The 19,878-nt window shown below is 36.2% G+C and overlaps 1 protein-coding gene and 1 long non-coding RNA gene across 3 annotated transcripts in view; both read right to left on the bottom strand.

Moving 5' to 3' along the window:
- mgl (low-density lipoprotein receptor-related protein megalin) overlaps positions 1 to 19,878 on the bottom strand; it is a 71,380-nt gene that overhangs the window by 47,237 nt on the left and 4,265 nt on the right. The window lies entirely within an intron of this gene.
- LOC149654238 (uncharacterized) lies at positions 8,499 to 10,193 on the bottom strand. 2 transcript variants are annotated; one of them, XR_016370547.1, is made up of 3 exons: positions 10,023 to 10,193; positions 8,700 to 9,935; positions 8,499 to 8,636 (listed from the first exon to the last, which is right to left on the bottom strand). It is a non-coding gene; the product is annotated as an uncharacterized LOC149654238 (long non-coding RNA). The 2 variants fall into 2 exon arrangements; XR_016370546.1 differs by lacking the exon at positions 10,023 to 10,193 and having other exon boundaries at positions 8,700 to 9,594; positions 9,648 to 9,785.

The following is a 19,878-nucleotide window of genomic DNA, read 5'->3' as shown; positions in this document are numbered from 1 at the left end:
AAATAGTAAGTAGTATGTCTATATACCCCTTTAATAAAATTTTTCTATAATATTTGGTTTTTGAGCTTCTCTATAAGAAAATTTCGAGGGAAATTAAAATTTACTATGCGCATATTTTATCATTATAGGCTTACTACTAAGACGTCAACTGACTATATTTTAGACGATGACTAAGGCTTAGTAAATATCTAATAATTTATTAAAAGAAGGTCGTAACCTGAAGTAATAAAGGGAGTTCAGTTGCTCGGGGTAATCATGAAAACACTCTATTAATCATAACTCAAAAACTGCGACTCTTAGAGCAAAATACCACAGAACATTTTTGACTCAAAATCGTTCATAGAATCCACTGCATACACTTTGGACCTACGAACTTGTATATACGATAGTTCACATTAAATATTTGAAATTTAACTATTTTTATCTGCAGTATTATTGAAGGTATACGCGATTAACTTCAATTTATGAGCTTTTGATGTAAACACGATTAAAATTCAACGTTGTTCGGATGTATATAACCCACGCGTTTAAATAATTCAAGGCGTGACAAAAGGAAATGCTAAGAAAACGCCTATGAAATATCTTGAGCAAAATAAACGAACGCCCTGATGTGTTTCCGGAAATCAAAATAATTTATTCTGTTTTTGGTGACTGATATAAAGAAGAATTTTGATAAACGATTTTGATATTTAATTTGAAAAAAAAAGAGAAGTAAAGTATGAAAAAGAAGAGGTATTTCACACTTGAAAAGAATATATTTATTTGTAAAGAAAAATTCTGTCGAAATTTTTCAAATATTTTTTTATTTAATTTACGGAAACGTTAAATTCTGGGGTGTATAACAGTTGGCGCCTCTATTCATATTATAAAAAACTTATATACAGGTACACCGACCGACCAGTAAAGGCTATTGTCCCCCACTTTAATCGCATCCATAGACAAAAGAAATATAAACTAATACATAAGAAGAAAGACAATGATTATATATTATCAATTGGAACGAGCATAATTAAGTTTATTCATATTTTATATTGTATCTAGTTTTATTTTATATTATATTTTAATATCTATGATAGTGAACCTGAAAATAGTTTTCTACACGCTCAAAAACTGAAAAATGAAAATGGTTCCAAATTCATCCTATTCATTCATAACGCGTAGGTTTCAGGGGTTTGCTGCAAATCGTTCCAAATATTCTATTTTTACCGATAAAGTATCGTGCGTTGAAATATGATGGCGAATTCTTTACGAAAGATAAACCGAACAATAAATAAAAAACAAACAAAAATAATATTGAATTTCAGTTTGTTTTTTCCCCCCAAAGACATTTTTGCATGACAAGAATGTTTAGATGTACCGCGATAAGTTTTCAAATTTGATTAAACTAAATTAAAATCAACAGAAACCCTTCAATATATGGGTCAAGATTCAAGAACCGAGGGCTAATTTTTTCACTAAGAAAAATAGTAATTTTCGTGGCCAAAAAACCGTCAATCACGTAACGTTTTCTCTTTCCCTTACAAATATTAAAAGTAACTTTGAATAGAAATGAAATGTCATCGGATTCTTTTTTAATTTATTTTTTTTTTCAAGGTAAGTTGTTACCGCGTATTGCTAGTAGAAAATTTAAAGTTAATCTTAGCAAGTATAACGTTGTAATAACACTAAGTACTTGAACATCGCGTGCGAATCAAGTATACTTCGCGAGGTTAAGCTATAGAGTTTACATTTTCAATCACTAAAAAAAAAGTAATGTTCGGTTCGTCACGAAGAGGGACCAAGGCTTAAGTATTTTATAAAACGGTGGGGAAATGTTGAAAAAACGTACAAAGCATAGTACCTTGAAGTTGTTTCACTAGTACCTTTCAGTACGTACAAACCTAAATTTAGTAAAATCCCTTACCCTAAAGCCAAGGTTATATTGCACTTTACAATTGAAAACTATTTAGAAGATCCTCTTCTAAGGTACTACAATATATATATCAAGTAACAAAAACAGAATGACGAAATTCCTAATGCGTTAAATAGAGATTTCGGAGCAATATAAGGGTGCAAATATAGCGTATATATAAATCTCTCTTTTTTTCTTGATCTATTTTTGATGACGATTTAAGGGCTGCCTGAAAAATGCTGAAATCAAAAGCGAACCAGGATATTTTTTGCATGCTTCCTATATAAAAATAGCATTTTTTTATCTTCCCCTTTTGCGAGAGGCCTTGTATAGTTAGTCCTCTTAGAAGATGTTGCTTGCTTTAGCAAAGGAGGGTTGCAAATTTAAATTATAACGCGAATGAGATTTTTTTTCTCTCTCTCTAGTGTTTTCACTGCAGGACGCCAAAACTAGCTTTCGCCTCATTTAGCCCTTGATTTAGTAAATTATGAAGCGACAGAAGGGGTGTGAAAGTTTACAGAGGTTAGGTATGTAATGTTTCACGGCTCTTTAAGCGTATAAATTAAATCTGATTGCATGGAGTGAACGCGATAGTCTGTTTAATATAAAATGAATTTTTTAAATAAGAAAAAATTGGTTTAAAAAAAGGTATAAGTTCCTTCATAAGTTTGTCACTGGTTACAAACTGGAGCTTGTCGTGAAGTTACGTAGGTCATAGATTCGAGGTAAAGCGACCCGTAGTGAGGCGCTCTCAAAGTCTTAGTACGGACTAAATAGGAAGATGGACTGCAAAAGTAGCCGCGTGTAGTCAATTCTCGCTTGTCGTCCTTGAACTAGCGCTCAGTAAGTCTCTAGCAACAAAGACGTTAAATTTGACTTCAAACAAAAGACTTTGGTGGACTGGTAACGTCTTGGATTTATCACACAAACGAAGTATTTTATCACACCATATTCATAAAAATATTTTTGTCTTTTCGTTTCAATGTGCTAAGATAATACTACTTTCTACTCTGTCGGAGTTTTTGCATTAAGTGTATACGTGAAATTGCCATGGATGTATTGTATAGAGATAAGAATAAGATTGAAACACAATTGCATCTTGAAAGCGAGGAGGAACTGCAGTAAATTTCCGAAAAGCTAATTTCGAAGACGAATCGAGATTTTCTAGATTCTAGAGAAGATCAGGATCAGGATGGGGTCGAGAGAGGGGATTTGCACTGCAGTTGAGTGATGAAGAAGGAAAGAGTTAACCTACAGCAATATAAATGCTAATGCACTCCCCCCGACTTGATCTAAGCCTTTAATTATATCTTGACACTTGATTAAAAAGGCTCCTTCGCTATGCAATTTTTATTAAACTTAAATTTACCTCCTTTACCGTATTTTCTGAGCGGTTAGCTCCTAATATACTTGAAATTATTTTTATATTTTAAAGGTTATTAGATTAAAAGGTAGTTTCTATTTAAGCCTAACCTATAACTTGTTTGAAACAAAATTAAGTTTTAAGAATTTTCTTGGCAAGCCAACATCTAGGGGTTTTTCACCCCATGTATTTCCTACGGCCCCTGTAGAAATGTTTACTCTGCCGAACACCGGTGTACGATGTGAAGTCATTTTAGTCTCAATATTCTTTCACGTTTTGAAATATAAATAAATATAGCATCTTTAATTGGATAAATTGTTCTGAAAGGGATAATGAAGGATGGAAACTGACACAAGTTATTTCGATTTCAAGGCAAATGTTTATGGTGTTTTATTTGCGTTTTTTTAATGAGATTTATATATCGTGTAAAACAAACTTGTTTAAAATCTTATTTCACGCTCCCTTTAAAACGTGTAATATTCTTTAAAAACACGCTAAAAACATTTATTACAATCCGAATAATTTTCCTTTTAAAATAAAAAAAATGAAATAAAATTTGCATAGTAAGTACTACTTGTATTTCTACACACAAAATGTGACTAAGTTTAGTTTTTGGGGGTACATCGCTAAATCAAGTATTATCAAGCTTTCCCAAGGTATATTAAAAAAAACGAATTTCTAAGAACCTTCAAGCACTTTAATATGAAAATTTTATATTTCTCAGTATAGTCTAAGCTTATAGAACATTACTTTATATATGGAATGGAAAAGTCCCGGAAGAAAAATATATTCTAAAGATCATCTTCCCGTCGTTTTTGGACGATTTTAATCCCCAATGACAGAAAAAAACTGCGATTGGTGAGCAAATGAAAAAAGAAAACTTCAAAAATTTCCATCGAAAAGGGTCATAAAGATTTTGAAGGGTACTATTGGGACATGATCGTCGAAAATACTTTGAAGTTTAAGCCATGGGAATACTACAAATTCATTTTTTTTCTCTCTGCATGAAATAGGCTTAGCATTGCCTCTAACTATCTACGCCTACTTTAAACAAATCTCCAATTTTTTTTTTCAGGTATAAACAAAACTTTTGATATTGGAAAACGCAACAAAATGCGCAAGCAAAAACATCGGATGCGGGTTAGCCATCCGTAACGGAAATCACCACTAGGCCTAAACGATAAACGATTTATGGCAAACTTTGCAATAAGAAAAAAAAGTTAAAAGTTACCCCCCTTAACAAATCGTTTTATTTTTTCACTCTCTCGGAATACCGATATCAAGAAGATGAAAAAAACTTTTCGGTCATTTTCGATGCATAGCAAACAACAGTTGTCTCCCTTTCCTTGATTCCCCCAGGGCTCAAGGCCCAAGACGAGATCGCAGGAAGAGAAACTCTTTCCCTCTCTTCCTTGTTCGCATCTTTCAGTCGTACCAAAAACCCATATAAGCCCTGAGAACGTATGGTTTACAACTGCATCTTTGTACAGTATGTCCCTAAGAGAGTGGTATGACCAAAGGACAGTATGGGCGATTCTGAGTGTTAACCTTTCTATGACCTTTACCCCCTAAGGGTCACCTTTTACAAGATACAGCAAGAGGGAAGTAGGAACACTAAGGGAGAAAAACAGGAGATCATAGTGCAACGTAGACCAATTCTATCTTTGAATGTTCTTTGTGTCTTATTTGGGTTCTTGGTTCTACTTCAACCCTAGGCAAAGGGAGAGATATATATTTCCAAAGTACCATAGTAAATTTCATTTCTATGCATTGCCAACCATCTTATCTAACTTGTATCAACCCTCTCCATCGATAATTTACACTCCAGCAGGGTTGCAATCGCCCGCAGGAAACGCCTAGAGTGTCAATTTGAATTTATAGCGAGTGATAAGTTCGGGAACGCTTTCCGATAACGCTATGAAGTTAGATTGACGCAAAAAGGAAAAAGAAAGAAACACCGCATCAAAATATCATCGACAATGGATGGAAAGTTATATCCCGGCATTCAGCCCACTGCCTTTTACCCAAAGCGATCTTTTTCAATCTAAGTTTTTACTACTATGATGAAATACCTAAATTTTACCATGAATATCACGGTTTTATCATGCGTTAGAATGGGCGTGTGACAAAAGGGCTAACAGTATCGGTAATCTCCATGCAAAATAATTTAGATTACAAACTAAGCCATCTTCGATTAGGAATTGCATACTGTGATTTCTATCTAAGTGAGTTGTCGGTGTACCTACCACAATGAGATGCATGTCTACGAAGAATACAGTTAGGCAAAACTTGTCCTTAGTTTTAAGTCTTTTAACATTCATGGCAAAAGTAAATTTATTAAAGATAAGTCGCTTCCCGAACCGTAGTGGCTTTTACACGATACGTCCCTTACCTTCGGACTCTGGTTTTAACTCAAAATGAAATAGACTATATGCAGGGGTTGTTTTTGGTGCGAAAAAGCTACAGAGGAGAGACATTTGGTCTGATCGCTTACAGCTGATGCAACTGTCTATAGTTCGCTCTTCTTCCCTCGCATTGGCATTTTTGGTGCAAAAAGGTTCTAGAGTGGATACATAGAAAAATAAAATGGCTTGCATTGGATAGAATACGCTATGAGAATTCTTAGCATCACGGTGCGCCATGTGCGATAGACGAAAGTTAGTACATACAGAAGACTTGGTGGGTTTTCCGACCGGGTATTATCCTGAAAAGGCGGGAATTGCTGCAGCTTCTGGCTTGCTTTGCAGGATATTTCACTATCCCCCCATACCCCCATTCTTTTGTTTCTTTGTTTCTTTGTTTTTGTCTCTTAAGATTTAAGAGTGGGGGTGAGCTTTTGTGCATTTTTTCTTTTTTAAACAAAAGCCGTAGCGGCAAACACTCCAAAAGATCTTAGCGGCGGGGTGTTTTTAATTGTTTGTTTTATCACATGGTTTTACACTGGAAACGTGTTGGGCTTAGATGATAAGATCTACAGAATAGTTTTAGGCCTAATTAGGCTACACAGACAGGAGCCTTTCCACCACCTACGATTATGTTACGTAACGGGATTTTGTCGTAGAGGAGTGTGAGTAAGAAGTCTTTCGTGTGGACTTATCCCTCATGACGCAAAGCCCTTCGCTTTATAGGAAGCTAAGGTGATCCTAAAAGAAGCCATATATAGTAACAAGACCAAAGTGTCTTTAAAAACCTTCAATATAAAAATAGGGGTAAGCTCCGAGTATTAAACTGTCTCTTCCTGAAGATAGCCACCCGATAAATGGAGCCAGTTGCTTGCTGTTGCAGCCTGACTATTGGTTGGGTTGTACAGGAAGGCTGCTCTGATTCAGGGTAGGGTAGTTACGTGTAAAAAGGTTTGGACGGTCCCGCTTAAACACGGAAAGTGCATTTTGGACCGGACGTCGTTAACACGTTAAAGGCTCACCAAAGTCTACACGCTATATCTTCGCTTTAGATTCCTAAACTTAATAAAAATTTCATATACCCTTTTCCAAAATATATTTTATATCTATACTTTATTTAGTTTTATATAGTTGCTGACTGTGCCTTAGTTCATATTTAAACAGAGTACTTTTGAGCTATCCTATATATAAGAGTGCAAACAAGTGTTGCCAGTCATTTGTGAGTTCAATTCAACCGTAATCTACTACAGCACTTAGGAGTTCTCTTCGATTCTGAGAGTTTCTAATAAGCATCTGTGAAACTGTTCTACCTCTACAAACCAATATATATTTTCTTGAAATATTTATGAACTTATATAATAATAAATGTATTAATATTATAAATTTTCATAGGTGTTAGTATTAATCTCGAAACATCTCCCTTGCCTCGAATTTAATCTCATTTTCAGGTATGGAATCTTACATACTTAAGTAAACTTTGGGCAAGCGGGGATAACTCTTTAAACTTTTCCCAAAGTCATTATTGAATTGCTGAATATTTTCAAAGGCTGTAGGCAATTCGGAAGTGCATGAGCCCGCGTTAGAGGTGGGAGCCCGCAGTCAAATCTTTGGGTTATCCGTAAAAAACCCAACCCACCCGCGGGTGGATATGGGTGGGTAGAAAAAATTAGCGGGTGGGTATTTCGGGTCTTTTTAGCTGAACATATGTTGCGGGTACCACGTTAGAGGGTGGGTGCTACGGCTACCCAAAATGAAGCGTGTCACATTTCAATAGGACTTTGACGTCATTTTTTGCCTATTGGGGCTCCTCAGTCTACAAATTCTTTACTCAAAACAAAAAAGTTCTTATCAATGGGATGTGTTTTAACTCTTTTAACTACCCCATCTAAACATTAGTATGGTATCTTGTCAGTAGCCGAGATAGCCACCAATTATTTGAGCTCGTGTAATGTGCATGTTTTAAGCGAATGTATCATTTTGCATTACTTAAATTTCATTAACGTATACGTTGTCAGCTTGAGCGACCGCGGTAGTTGTGGTGTCTGTAGGCATGTCGCGAGCACCGGATTTGACTAAGTTGACTAAAAATGACCTTAAGCTATTGATCGAAAACAATTCTGAAACTAGTCGTGTCTCATTTAATGTAAACGAAAGGGGAAAATCGGTGGTTTGGACCTCCTTCGATGTCGTTTTCGTGGACGGTAAAGCGGCGGGGTTCGTTCGATGTGTAAAATGTAGTTCAATACTGTCGTGGGACGCAAAGAATGGAACCCACTCCTTGTTGAACCACGTTCAGTCATGCGAAAGGCAGCACCAAATTGTCCGACGCGTCTCGACTTCATCTAGCGTTATTGTCTCAGATGTGCCGCGAAAACCTATCTCAGACCTTGCGAAAGATGACATAAACCAAACTGTCGTAATTGGATTAGCACAAGATCTACGACCACTTTATAGTGTAGAATCGAAAGGCTTCTTACGTATCGTGCAAGCCTTCTCAGACTTTGGAGCTCGCCATGGACACGTTGACGTAAAAAACATCTTGCAACATCGTAAAACGCTAAAAGACAAACATCTCAACTCTGTAGTATCCCATTTGAAAGGTAACATCATGACATCCTTGCAGGGGTCACTGTCCTACCCACGATTCTCATTTACAACGGATATGTGGACCGATCAATACAAACAACGGCACTTTTTATCCCTGAGTATACACTTCATTGATCATACATTTACCTTAAAGAACAGCCTTCTAGCCGTAGAAGAGTTCCCAGATGAAAAGAAATCCACTATAAATATTCGAGGTGAATGTACAAGGATTTTGCAAAGTTATTTTCCCTCTGACGACGCGAGTACAATTATGGATCATTCTACTGCGGTTACCGATGGTGGGTCAAATATGGTTGGAGTTTTCCCACGTCGCTTACCATGTCAATGTCACGTTCTGAATTTGGTGCTTGAGCACTCGTTTAAAGACAAAGCCCTTACCGAACATTTCCCAGCTATTAAGAGCTCGATTGATGGTGTGAAAGCGTTAGTTACTTACTTTAAAAAGGCCGGGTTAAATTCTAAGCTCCCTTATACTTTGAAACAAGACGTCACCACGCGTTGGAACAGCAAATTGATTATGCTCGAGTCATACCAGAAACTGTCCCTACCGGTCAAAGAAATACTTCTAAAAATGCATCAGTTGCATAGAATTACGGGCATCGACGATGACCTGGTTACTGAACTAGTAACAATGTTACGCCACTTTCGAACGTGTTCAGAGAAGCTCAGCGCCGATAAATGCCCAACAATTAACATTGTGGTTATTTGTTACGAAGTCCTACGAGATGAATTATCTCCTAAGGCCGACGATTCAAGAATGTTTGCCAACTTCAAAACATCGGTCCAAGGATGGTTCGACAAGTACTGCCAATCGGATCCCATATACTACGCTGCTTGCATGTTACACCCAAAGTAAAATTCTGAATTCGTTTAATTAAAGGAATCGACAATTGAATACCCGGGGTGACCTATTGAAGCTTGTGTGCGAGTTTTCGTAGGGTTAGCAGTGCACCCTACGAAAACTCGTGCATGGTTAGTAGAGCTCTATGTGATGGAAGGTAAGCTTCAATAGGCCCCGCCCACGGATATACAATTGTCGATCCCTTTAAGTGACCCACAATTACATTTAAGCGTTGTCCGTTATGTTATGCGTTCTTCGCCAAGTCTTCAGTTAAATTGTGGGTTTTATGGTTTTGAATTAGTACTGATTCCACAGTTTCGAGTTTAGATATAAAAAGTTGCAGTTTACTAGTGAAGAAATACGCGAAGCAGCTAAAAAGTTACTAAGAAACTGGATGGATATAGTAACGCCTACTAGTGACATCACGGAGCGCCTCACCTCCATGGCAAAGCAGGATGAAGGTCCACCATCAAAAATGCCCCGAACTTTCCTTGAGAAATTCGAAGATCACGAAGACGAAGACGAAGACGAAGACGAGCTTACCATTTATATTGGACATTCGCTACCACGTTCAGGTTTTCCACCCTAAGTTCAATGTGTCATATAACGAAACAATGATATTACTTTGTCCCTATTAAACAGATGTGGCGGAATTTGATCTCCTGGAATTCTGGAAGAAATCGTTACAATTTCCGACACTACGCAAAGTTGCGTCTTGGGTTTTAGCTATTCCGGCCTCGGAGGCCACAGAAGAAAGAACCTTTTCCAGCACAGGAACAATTTTAAGCCCTAGAAGAACCGAGCTTCATAGCGCGACAATGTCCGATATGACTTTTGTACATAACAATTACCATAATTACTACATTGATCAAAATAAATAAGTACAGGTACTGAATAGTCTAAGAGTATAATTTTCACCTTTCAAGTGCCCTACTAGAACGATGTATATACTTTTGTGTTTACCCATGGTTACCTATGGATAACCCATGGGTGGGTAATCCTTTCAGCGGGTGTACCCGGGCGGGTACGGGTAGGGTTTTTAGTCTTGCGGGTTTGGGTGGGTAATTTCATCATGGGCTAAATAATGCGGGCGGGTACTGGCATATTTGTGGTGAGCGGGTGCCCAACTCTAGCCCGCGTGCCTTGGAGACATGTCCCTTTTATCGAGTTAGGGTTATTTTGAAAGACTTAAAATATATTGAGTTTTCGATAAAATTTAAGGACTATTAGATTCGAGGAATTTTAAGAGATTCCTAAGCTAAGAGATTTAAGGCTTCTACCAAACCTTTCCCCGCAAAATGGCGGAGAATTTTGTGGAAGACGCGACCGATTCGCTAAGTGCGGTACACTGATGAATTTTTTGCCCCTTTCAGTAATCTATAGATAGACCATTGGAGACGAGTTATTCAAAATATTAAATTTAAAATATGTTAAAATAGTTTCTCTCAATTTTATAAAGCATGATTATTATTCACGAATTTATCATGTCACAGGTAGTGATTACAATTACAAGCTTTAGTAAGAAAAACCATACTCAAATTAGACGGTCTCTAAATTTCAACAATAAGAATAAGTTTTTAAATATCCCCAAAAACAGGCTTGGCAGGTCTTGGAAAATTAAAAAAAAATATATATGATAAAACTGAACTGAGCGAGTTTATTTTTTATACACAAGAAAAAGTGACGAAATATGCATGCCATCAAATAAATTTCCTGCTTTGGGTTTTACGTCGTATTTACCTCTCATGGAAAGTAGTTCAAGTTTGCGAGACAATTAAAGATATGTACAACCTTTCTTATTATACGTACGAGATTAATATAACAAAAAAAAATGCGATGAAAGACTCGTTTTAAGACTATTATTTTCTTTAATCTAGCTCAGTATAAAGGGAGGGATTAAAATCTGAAAGAACTTAATTACCACTGAAAATTATATTTGATAATTTGCAATATTTTAAAGTATTTATTATTTATTTATTTCATTATTTTACATTTAACAATGTCCAAAAATATCGGTATCGGCTCTAGTATCGGTCGGTTTATTCGATTATTGATTAAAACTCCCGAGTATCGGACATTACCCTAAACCGTTTCTTTCATTTAAAAATAATAATAATTAAATTTTCTAATTTCAGCCTCTCCTCAAGGAATTCATGTTTTTCATTATTTTGGATTAGTACGTGAGATAAAAGGGGAGCGCCCTTGCGTTAATCGGATTGAAGGAGGACGAAATTTTTTATAGCGCATCCTTTCCTCAAAAAGATTCGCACGGTACGAAGCCTAATTCTCAAACATTTCTCAAGTCAAATCAGGCCATCGCGGCCGAGAGATAAAACAACACACAAAGATAAGGTCTCTCGAAAGGGATACAAAACGCGAAGGAATTCGCCCGTTTCTTCTGAGCTAAAGCTTAACCTAGAACTAAATTACGTAAAATAAACGCAAGTTTTGTTTTTCGGACGGTCGTAATAGCCCGTCCACACCAAAAATTCGCGTTAGCGCTGTTCGCTTCGCAAGGTTTGCAATGCTCGCAAGCGCCTACGCGTCTCGGCCACACATGCAAAAACCGCCTGTTTTACCTCTTGCCGAGAGATGCTTGCACTAGTATGCGAAGAGGCGCGAACCACGCGTTCGTATTGTTCAGCCAATCAAGGCGCGATAAAGTACCACGTGATTCTTCCTTTTTTAACGTTTCAACAGACGACACACAGGATATGGAGAGATTGACCGTGTTGATGCCAAGGCCTAAATAGATTAGTTTGATTTATTTGTGAAACATTTGGAATATGGGGGATACAAATAATGTAAATGAAATAAATGACGAGGCTTTGATAAATGAAGTAAGGGAATTTCCAGAACTTTGGAACAAAACTTGTAAAGGTTACCGGAACAACAGAAAAAAAGATGCCGCATTATTATTGAAACTTAAAATATTCTTCTGTTTGGAACACACAGGTGCCATGTTTAATTCCTACAGGAAAGTAGCAACCTCGATGACGAAATCATTTATGACGTCAAAATATAAGCGTACGTTATTGGTTGATCCTTTGCGAACAACGCAACACTTGCAAAAATCTTTGGCACGCCAAAGAATTTTGCTCTCTTCGCAAGCCTCGCTTAGTAGACGTTTTTTCTGGTGTGAACGAAACGCGACGGATGAAAGCGAACAATGCGAATGCGGCGAACGTGGCGAAAGACGCGAAAACGGTTGGTGTGGACGGGCTATTACTTACGAGGAAAAATTGGGCAATATTCTATCATCGAAGAAGTTTTGATTGGACAAACATCAAAACTGAGCTGCTTTGGCGTTTTTTTCCGATTTGTATTAGTAACTAATAAATTTAATAATTTCAACGAAGGGAATTTTTCCCTAAGTTAATGTTAACGGCTAGTGATCATGAGATTAAAGATTGGCACGTGAGCTCGGGGAAAAAACCTCCAGGAAGGTTTTTAAAGAGTTGTACTCAAGGTTATGATTCTTCTGGTTTTACACAAAAACTAGTATTTATGTAAATGGCCTACCCCTAGCCCCTACAAAAAGGTTTTTTAAAAAATGTTGGATGTTGGATTTTGGGACTGAATGAGAAACTCCGATGTTTATTAGAATCAGATCTGATTTTAGGAAGATCTAGGGATAGGGATTTACAGGAGCATTCAAACCTAGACTTGTATTTTGTTGGCTTGATCTCTCCGATTTACCACTCATGCATCGCATTTAAGAGAGCACATAACGACATAGTGCACATTATGAGCTCATTCATATGGTCTTCGGTCTAATATGGGTTCTTGGTGCATTTAATAAAGATCTACAAACACTAAAACATCAGTAAAGCACTGAAGAAAAGGACTAAAAATAGGAAAAACGGTGTGAAAAATTTCATCAAATTCCACAAGGGATAAAACCCATTAATTCTTTTCATTTTTCACATATCGAAGTGAATTGGTGCTAATAGCGCGAACCTCGTTTATAAATTGTTTCTGAAGGGGGTAGAAAACATTCCTGGCAAAGGCTTAGCCCCAAAAACTAATACGTGCACTGTTGGAAATAGCTTGGCTATGGGGCGAGGGTGGTAGTAACGAAAAGTGAAGCATCAATCATCGCTATCAGACGCAGCTTATTATATTTAGGGATATATATAATATAGAGGAGTAATCTGGTACGGTATTTAGGGGTTGGCACGATACAAGAAAGGGGGGGGCCCAGTTTCGTGGTGGTGGTGGTGAAATACCAACCAACGTATCTTTGACCATACTATCCAGGAAAGAAAGGCTACGTAATTAATAGGCTTAGCGAGAATCGTGGCTTGGCTAAGAGAGGAGGGGAGAAGAGAAGAAAGGGGACGAAACCATTAGACGATGGAAGCAACAATGAATGGATGGAAAGGAAAACGAGGACCCCCGAAAATGAGGCGCGCTAAAAATAGATGATACCATACCCCCAATAACGTCGTTTGTCACGTGTGCTATTTTCCCATTGTTCTTTTATCGAAGGGGCAACACCCCTTTCAACCTAACATAAACTGCGATATAGAGAAATCTAGAAAAATCAGTTCATTCCACTGCGGTTGCAATCCCAGTTTCAATTGACAAATTCGTATGGTGAATACTGAGAAACGTATGCCATATAAGAAGCGGTAATATCAGACTTTCCAATATTGTTTAAAATAAGTCTGCTATAAATTAAAGATGGTGTTCAACGGGTCAAACTGAGTTCAAAGCGTCAAAGAACATTCGACTCAAATTCGCCAAAAGAACAATTAACCCTCGTAATGTCTTGCGGCCTTTCTGAAACACTCCATATAATTAACAAATAAAAGTCGCAACTTGCACTTGGCCGAAAAAAGTAAAAAACCCTTTTCAAAATGGATCGAACACCCAACAAGTGACCTTTACCTTTCTTTTTCTTGACTGGCTGTTTATCCAATTAGCAACCGAATTGTTATAATCAAGATATTTACTAAAATTTACGAAACGTTTCTTTGGTTCATCATCCATCGAGATGAGATGAGATGAGAACAAAGCTACATTTAACCTACTCTATGAGCGGCGATCAAAACCGGTTTAAATATATGAATTTAGTGGCTTTCTAAGCCGCTAAAAGACATCGGAACACACTAAAATTGAAACGACTAACAGAGATTCTTCACAGAGAATCTAAAGAAGATTATATCGGTCATTAGGTCAGAAAAGTCGTTGTGTTGTTACACAGTGAAAAACAAAAATTTCGTATCATTCGTGTTAGGCGTGTTAATACTGGAAAGGTCTGCCTTATCATCAAATAAGCACGTTACCTAAGCCATCCTGAACATTCCCTCGCTATCCTCGAACAAATTTTAAAACTAAACAATCAACTTTTATCTCTTTCCCTTCGAAGGGAGACTGGTTTAAAGAGTATACTATGGTACGTAACTCTACGCTGTAGAGCCGCGCTATGGGTTGTTTTTTTTTCTATCTAGGACAGAGGCCTCCATACTGTCCTGTCCTGTCCGAAAATGGACGTAATAATGGAAGAGATCTCTCGGACCTCGTCAACATAAATTGTCCAGGATAAAAACCTTTCCTTTTTTGCTAGGAGAGTTTTTCTCCCATCGACTGTCATCAAGATATATCCTAACATAAGACAATGGACTCGCTTTCTCATAGAGAGAAACTGGGTTTCTTTTTTATATTTTTCATTTCAAAGATTGTCGATTAAACTTGATTGTTGTTTATTCCCATGCAAGACGTTTTGTTGTGGCAACAAAGTATTTTTGTTTTGAGGACAGCAGAGGGATTTGTTTTCTAGTTAGAGAGAGGTCCGGCTGGCCGGTCAGCGGATATCACGCCTCTGTTCTTAAACAGGAAGCTAAAATATATATTTAATATTTTAAATAACAAGGGAGTTGTTATAAATAATCGTCCTAGGTATTATTTATCTCAATTCGTGATAGCCCAAAGGGGTCACGATGGCTTAAGCAGGATATTTATTGATTGATTTTAAAATAAATTTTATAGTTAATGTATTCGTCTAGATAATTTCAACTTTGAATAATAAATTGTTTAGGATTCGGATTTGAAGCTATTATTAATTTAATTTGAAGGATATCTCTAGCGAAAATTAAACTTCTACTGTTAGGAATAGAAATATAGACCAAAACACGTCAACTGTCTCACTGCGAAGTCTTTACGCGTTGGTCCTTCCCTGGAAAAGAATGCATTATCCTCTTATCGTCTTTAATATTTTATTGTTTGAAATATTAATTACGCTTTTTCGAAAAAAGAAAAAACCCTATTTACCACGGTCCTTCCCTTTAACTAAAACTGTAAGATAAAACTTCAGTTTTTCCTTCCCAAGTTAGCGATTATAAGCTTTTATGACTAATTAAATAGTCCATTAAGTTAAGTACTCATTAGAAAATTCCGGGGGTATCATAAAAAAAATACTTTTCTCAACTCCTCATTAAACTTTGTGTGATAAGTTTTATGGTAAGACATTCTAAAGTCGGCCAACGGGGAGTAACTATTCTATTGTTTCTCAAACACCACCGTTCCGTTCTCGTATCAGGACATGGTCACGTTTGAATAAACCAGGTTGAAGAAGAAAAACGTTAATGTCGGCAGGGAAACTCAAGATTGGTTTGGCAAAGCAGCGACCTAAGTCACACCAAGTTCAAAGACTATGAAGTCCTCGGTACCTGTATCTAAGAGAGGGCTGGTAGGTTGGTTTCAGTTTCCTCACCCTAACCAACACCTAACCCCCAAAAAAGAAACACTACTGGATTCCTGCCCCCTTCGTGGTGTCAATGACAGGTCACGTGGTTTAGTTTCCTATATACGTATAGCAATCTCGTGTTACATAGTGGGGTGTTTTTTTCTTTTTCTTAACGTGGGTTCTCTCTATTGGCTTTAGAAACAGAAACATTCCCTCGTGCTGGAAAAGGAATGTGACATTGACATTGAAGTCACGCTATACACTGTAGTAAAGACTAAAGAGGGTTCAACTTCAAAGCCACAAGGATTAATTTACCACATTGTGGCATTTTGTTTTTTTGGATGGATACACCTTGCAGTTTTGTTTGTTGCTACAATAAAATATTACTTTTTTCTTACTAGAAGATAGTGTAATGCAAATTTTACATTGGAATTCCAATTCTGGTGCTACACGTTTTAAATTTTGCATTAGTTCTTACATGAAAAGGGGAATGTCTGGAATTTAAAATAATATTGAAAATGTTTTATATTTTAAGTGCAATAGGATTTTTCTCGATCTGCAATGGAATTTCTTTTACCCTGTAAAAGTGTTTTATACCTTGTAAAACGGAAAACAAAGTTTCGAATATTTTAGAGTCACATTTCAAAGCACACAAATTCCTCACTTTCAAACAACACCTTGAACTCTGTTGGATTCCCCAAAAAGGTTACCCTCGGTTTTACGAGTGCTATTTTAGTACGAACATTATTTACGAGAACAGGGTTACCAGTCAACAGGTCACTATAATGATAGGTCTGTCTGTAAATAACGCAGCGAGCGACCTGAATAGGAAATTAGCGAATTTCAATAAAAAAAAACGGTAGCTTTAATAATGGAATAATTGACATAGTAATAAATATCATCACTGAAACCAACTTTAACCTCAACACTCTTAATAATTTAACGAGGTTCTAAGCCTAGTCCTTACGTTCTAAAAAGATATAAAGTAAGTCAATGCACGGTGAATAACATACTTCTAGAACTGTATATATGTATATACAGGGTCATTAATAAATAAAATCCAGGCTTCTCTAACCTTATCTGCAAACGAATGTAGGCTGTACGCTGTAGGTTCTACCTTAACATATAAAATTAATCGACGTCTTGGTATAGCGGTTACTACTAAAAGCAAGCTGAAGTCAGCGGCACCGGTCGGAGCAGAGAGAGACAGGAAGCCGAGCAAATATTTACTGACCACTGGGCTCAATTTTCACCGGCGTGTAAGGTCCGATAAGGCTAAGGCAACCCACCGTTAAATACCCGTCCCCGAGTCAGTGCGTGCAGGGCCTATGTTGACCCTTGTCACCTTGGACCAATACTTTCCTGGCCTTAGGGCTCCTAGCTAGCGGTTAGGGTACGTCCGATAGAACACCATGGCATCCAAGAGATATACGCACGCCTTCACTCTAGACTCTCAAACTAAGAGTTTTTTTACTGGTAGAAAAAATTCTTAAAAAGTTTTCTTAGGTTGCTTTCAGAGTCCGACACCTCAAGAAATAGCAAGAAAAGGAAAAAGGCATAAGCGTAGGTATAGGTACACTTCACTTTTAAGTTATCGCATTTCTGTCAAATCTGTCACATTTTCGCTCTTACTACAAGTCATGAATTTATTTGGTTATAATTATGAATATTAAATGAATAAGTAATTTTAAAGTTTAAATTATTCAAGTTAAATCACTACTACATTTCACGAATTTATTTGATTATAATTATGAGTATTAAATGCATAAGTAATTTCAAGGGTTTAGATTTTTCAAGTTAACAAAGTAATTACTACAAATCATGAATTTATTTTATTATAATTATGAATATTAAATGCAAATGTAATTTCAAGCGTTTAAATTATTCAAGTTGAAAAAATAATTACTACAATTCATGAATTTATTTGATTATAATTATGAATATTAAATGCATAAGTAATTTCAAGGGTTAAATTATTCAAGTGAAAACCAAAAACAGAAAAAATATTGTTAGTTTTCAGTCAATTACACTCGAAATTAGTATTAATGACTTGGAAAAACACGTAATTTTTTCAAGTAGTTTCAAAATGCATCGGTCTGCAACCACCCTTTAGGTTTTCCTTTAAAATAATCGTTAGTGAAATAAAAAACAAACAAATATTCATGTTTTTGTTTTTACCCTAAATTACTGCAAAGTTAAAAACATTGAAGCGAACCATTATAATAAAAAACCAGAAGCACCGGAAGATATTTAACCTTGATAATAAACCATTTTAATTTTATGGTCGAGGAATAATGAAATCCGGCATTCGCAACTAAAACATTTTTCGATAAATAAAATATAAAACCTAGATTATTTTTATTAGTAACAAGAAAAATTACGACTATGTAATATTAAAAGCTACGCGTGTCAACCTAACTTTTGGATTTAGGGCTGAATATAGAGACTTTTCGAACTCTCCTTTTGAAAAGGAATTTTGTCTATACGGCTTCAATCCACATCAAATTAAACTGGTGTTTTTCTAATCAAGCCCTAACAATGTCCGGAAAATTTGTCGCCATTTACGGTATGAACAATGTAAACCTGACGCCTCTTTCCCTATTCAAGCTGTCAGAATGTTGATGTCAGAATCAGTTGCCTGATCTTGCAAAATCTATAAATTATACCAAATCTTTTAAATTAAAAACTTAACCACTTTTCTCATACGAATATTCTTGTTTTTCGTGTATCCGATGAGTTGTACACACAAACAAACTAACTAACTAACTAACTAACAAACAGGTAACCAACCCATAAACCACGTTTCATTTATATAACTACACAGGCGCAGATAAAAATATACTCAAAATTAGGACCCCTATGTTCTGTTGGTTATACACGTTTTGGTGAAACCTTCTAATCGAATCGTATTTGAAATGGAAAACATAAAAGATTTAATCAAATTTACGAATTCCATCTCTGAAAGCAAGAGCGTATTACTATTACGAAGAAAATCCAAAGTTATCGTGTTTTGCCAGCGTGACATCGGCTAAAGTTAATTTGCCTTGTCAACGTCATAATTTGAATATTATTAAACTTTTCCCGGTACTTTAATTTTGGAGAACAAAATTGACATTCAAGAAAATTGTCTTTCAAGATACTGAAAAAAGACATAGTTTTAAAGGGAGAGCGAAAGTTGCGATTCAAATCTTTAAAACTAATGAAAGTAGCTAAGCCTAACTTAAAACTACTTGGCTCTTTGTTACGTAATATTTTTCCCATAAGAAACCTTAAGCCTAATTTCAAAGTTTCACAAAATTGTAAGGATATAAACGTAAATGTTGTAGGGATATACCAAGCCTAATTTTCAAAGTTTCACACAGAATTATAGGGCTATACTAAGCCTTATTTCAAAGTTTCAGAGAATTACTGGGCTATACTAAACCTAATATCAAAGTTTCATAGAATTATAGGGCTGTACTAAGCCTTATTTCAAAGTTTCATAGAATTATAGGGCTGTACTAAGCCTTATTTTAAAGTTTCACAAAATTATAAGGCTCTATACTAAACCTAATTCTGGTTTGTTTGTTTCTTTAACTTTTTTAAAGCAGTTAATTTGGAAGGCCTAACGAGTAAAAAAAAATAACGGGGCATGCATGTCGTTGCATCAGACCTTCACGAAAAATAAACATATTCCCAAGGTATATTAAAGAAGAAATTTCCACAGTAACGAGATAGGTAAATGCGCCAAACAAGAAAAAAGGAACACAGTTCTAATAATGTTTGTCCCAGCTTTAGCTCTTTCGCAACATTTTTCATTTGAAGAATTTCCTTTTTATTTTCACCCACCAACAACCAAGCTACGGGGAACTAAGACGTAGAGCTACGTCCACCTTGCAAAGTTAAGACTATAAGCGGAGAGAGGGGGTAGTGGAACTTATGGCCCTCCAAAGAAGTTTATTTCCTATAAGGAGGCAAAGTAATAAGATAGAAGAAAAAAATTAAAAGAACAGAACAGAATAAAAAAAAATATATTTTAAAAGGCGGAAACCAGTCGAACAACTTTTGGCAAAATAATTCTTGCAGAACCGCTTAGGTTTATAA

The sequence above is a fragment of the Phalangium opilio genome, unplaced genomic scaffold, assembly GCF_054372755.1.
Source record: "Phalangium opilio isolate 3A_F unplaced genomic scaffold, DU_Popi_V2 ptg000079l_1, whole genome shotgun sequence".
Lineage (NCBI taxonomy): Eukaryota > Metazoa > Arthropoda > Arachnida > Opiliones > Phalangiidae > Phalangium > Phalangium opilio.
This window is presented reverse-complemented; position numbering and strand designations above follow the sequence as displayed.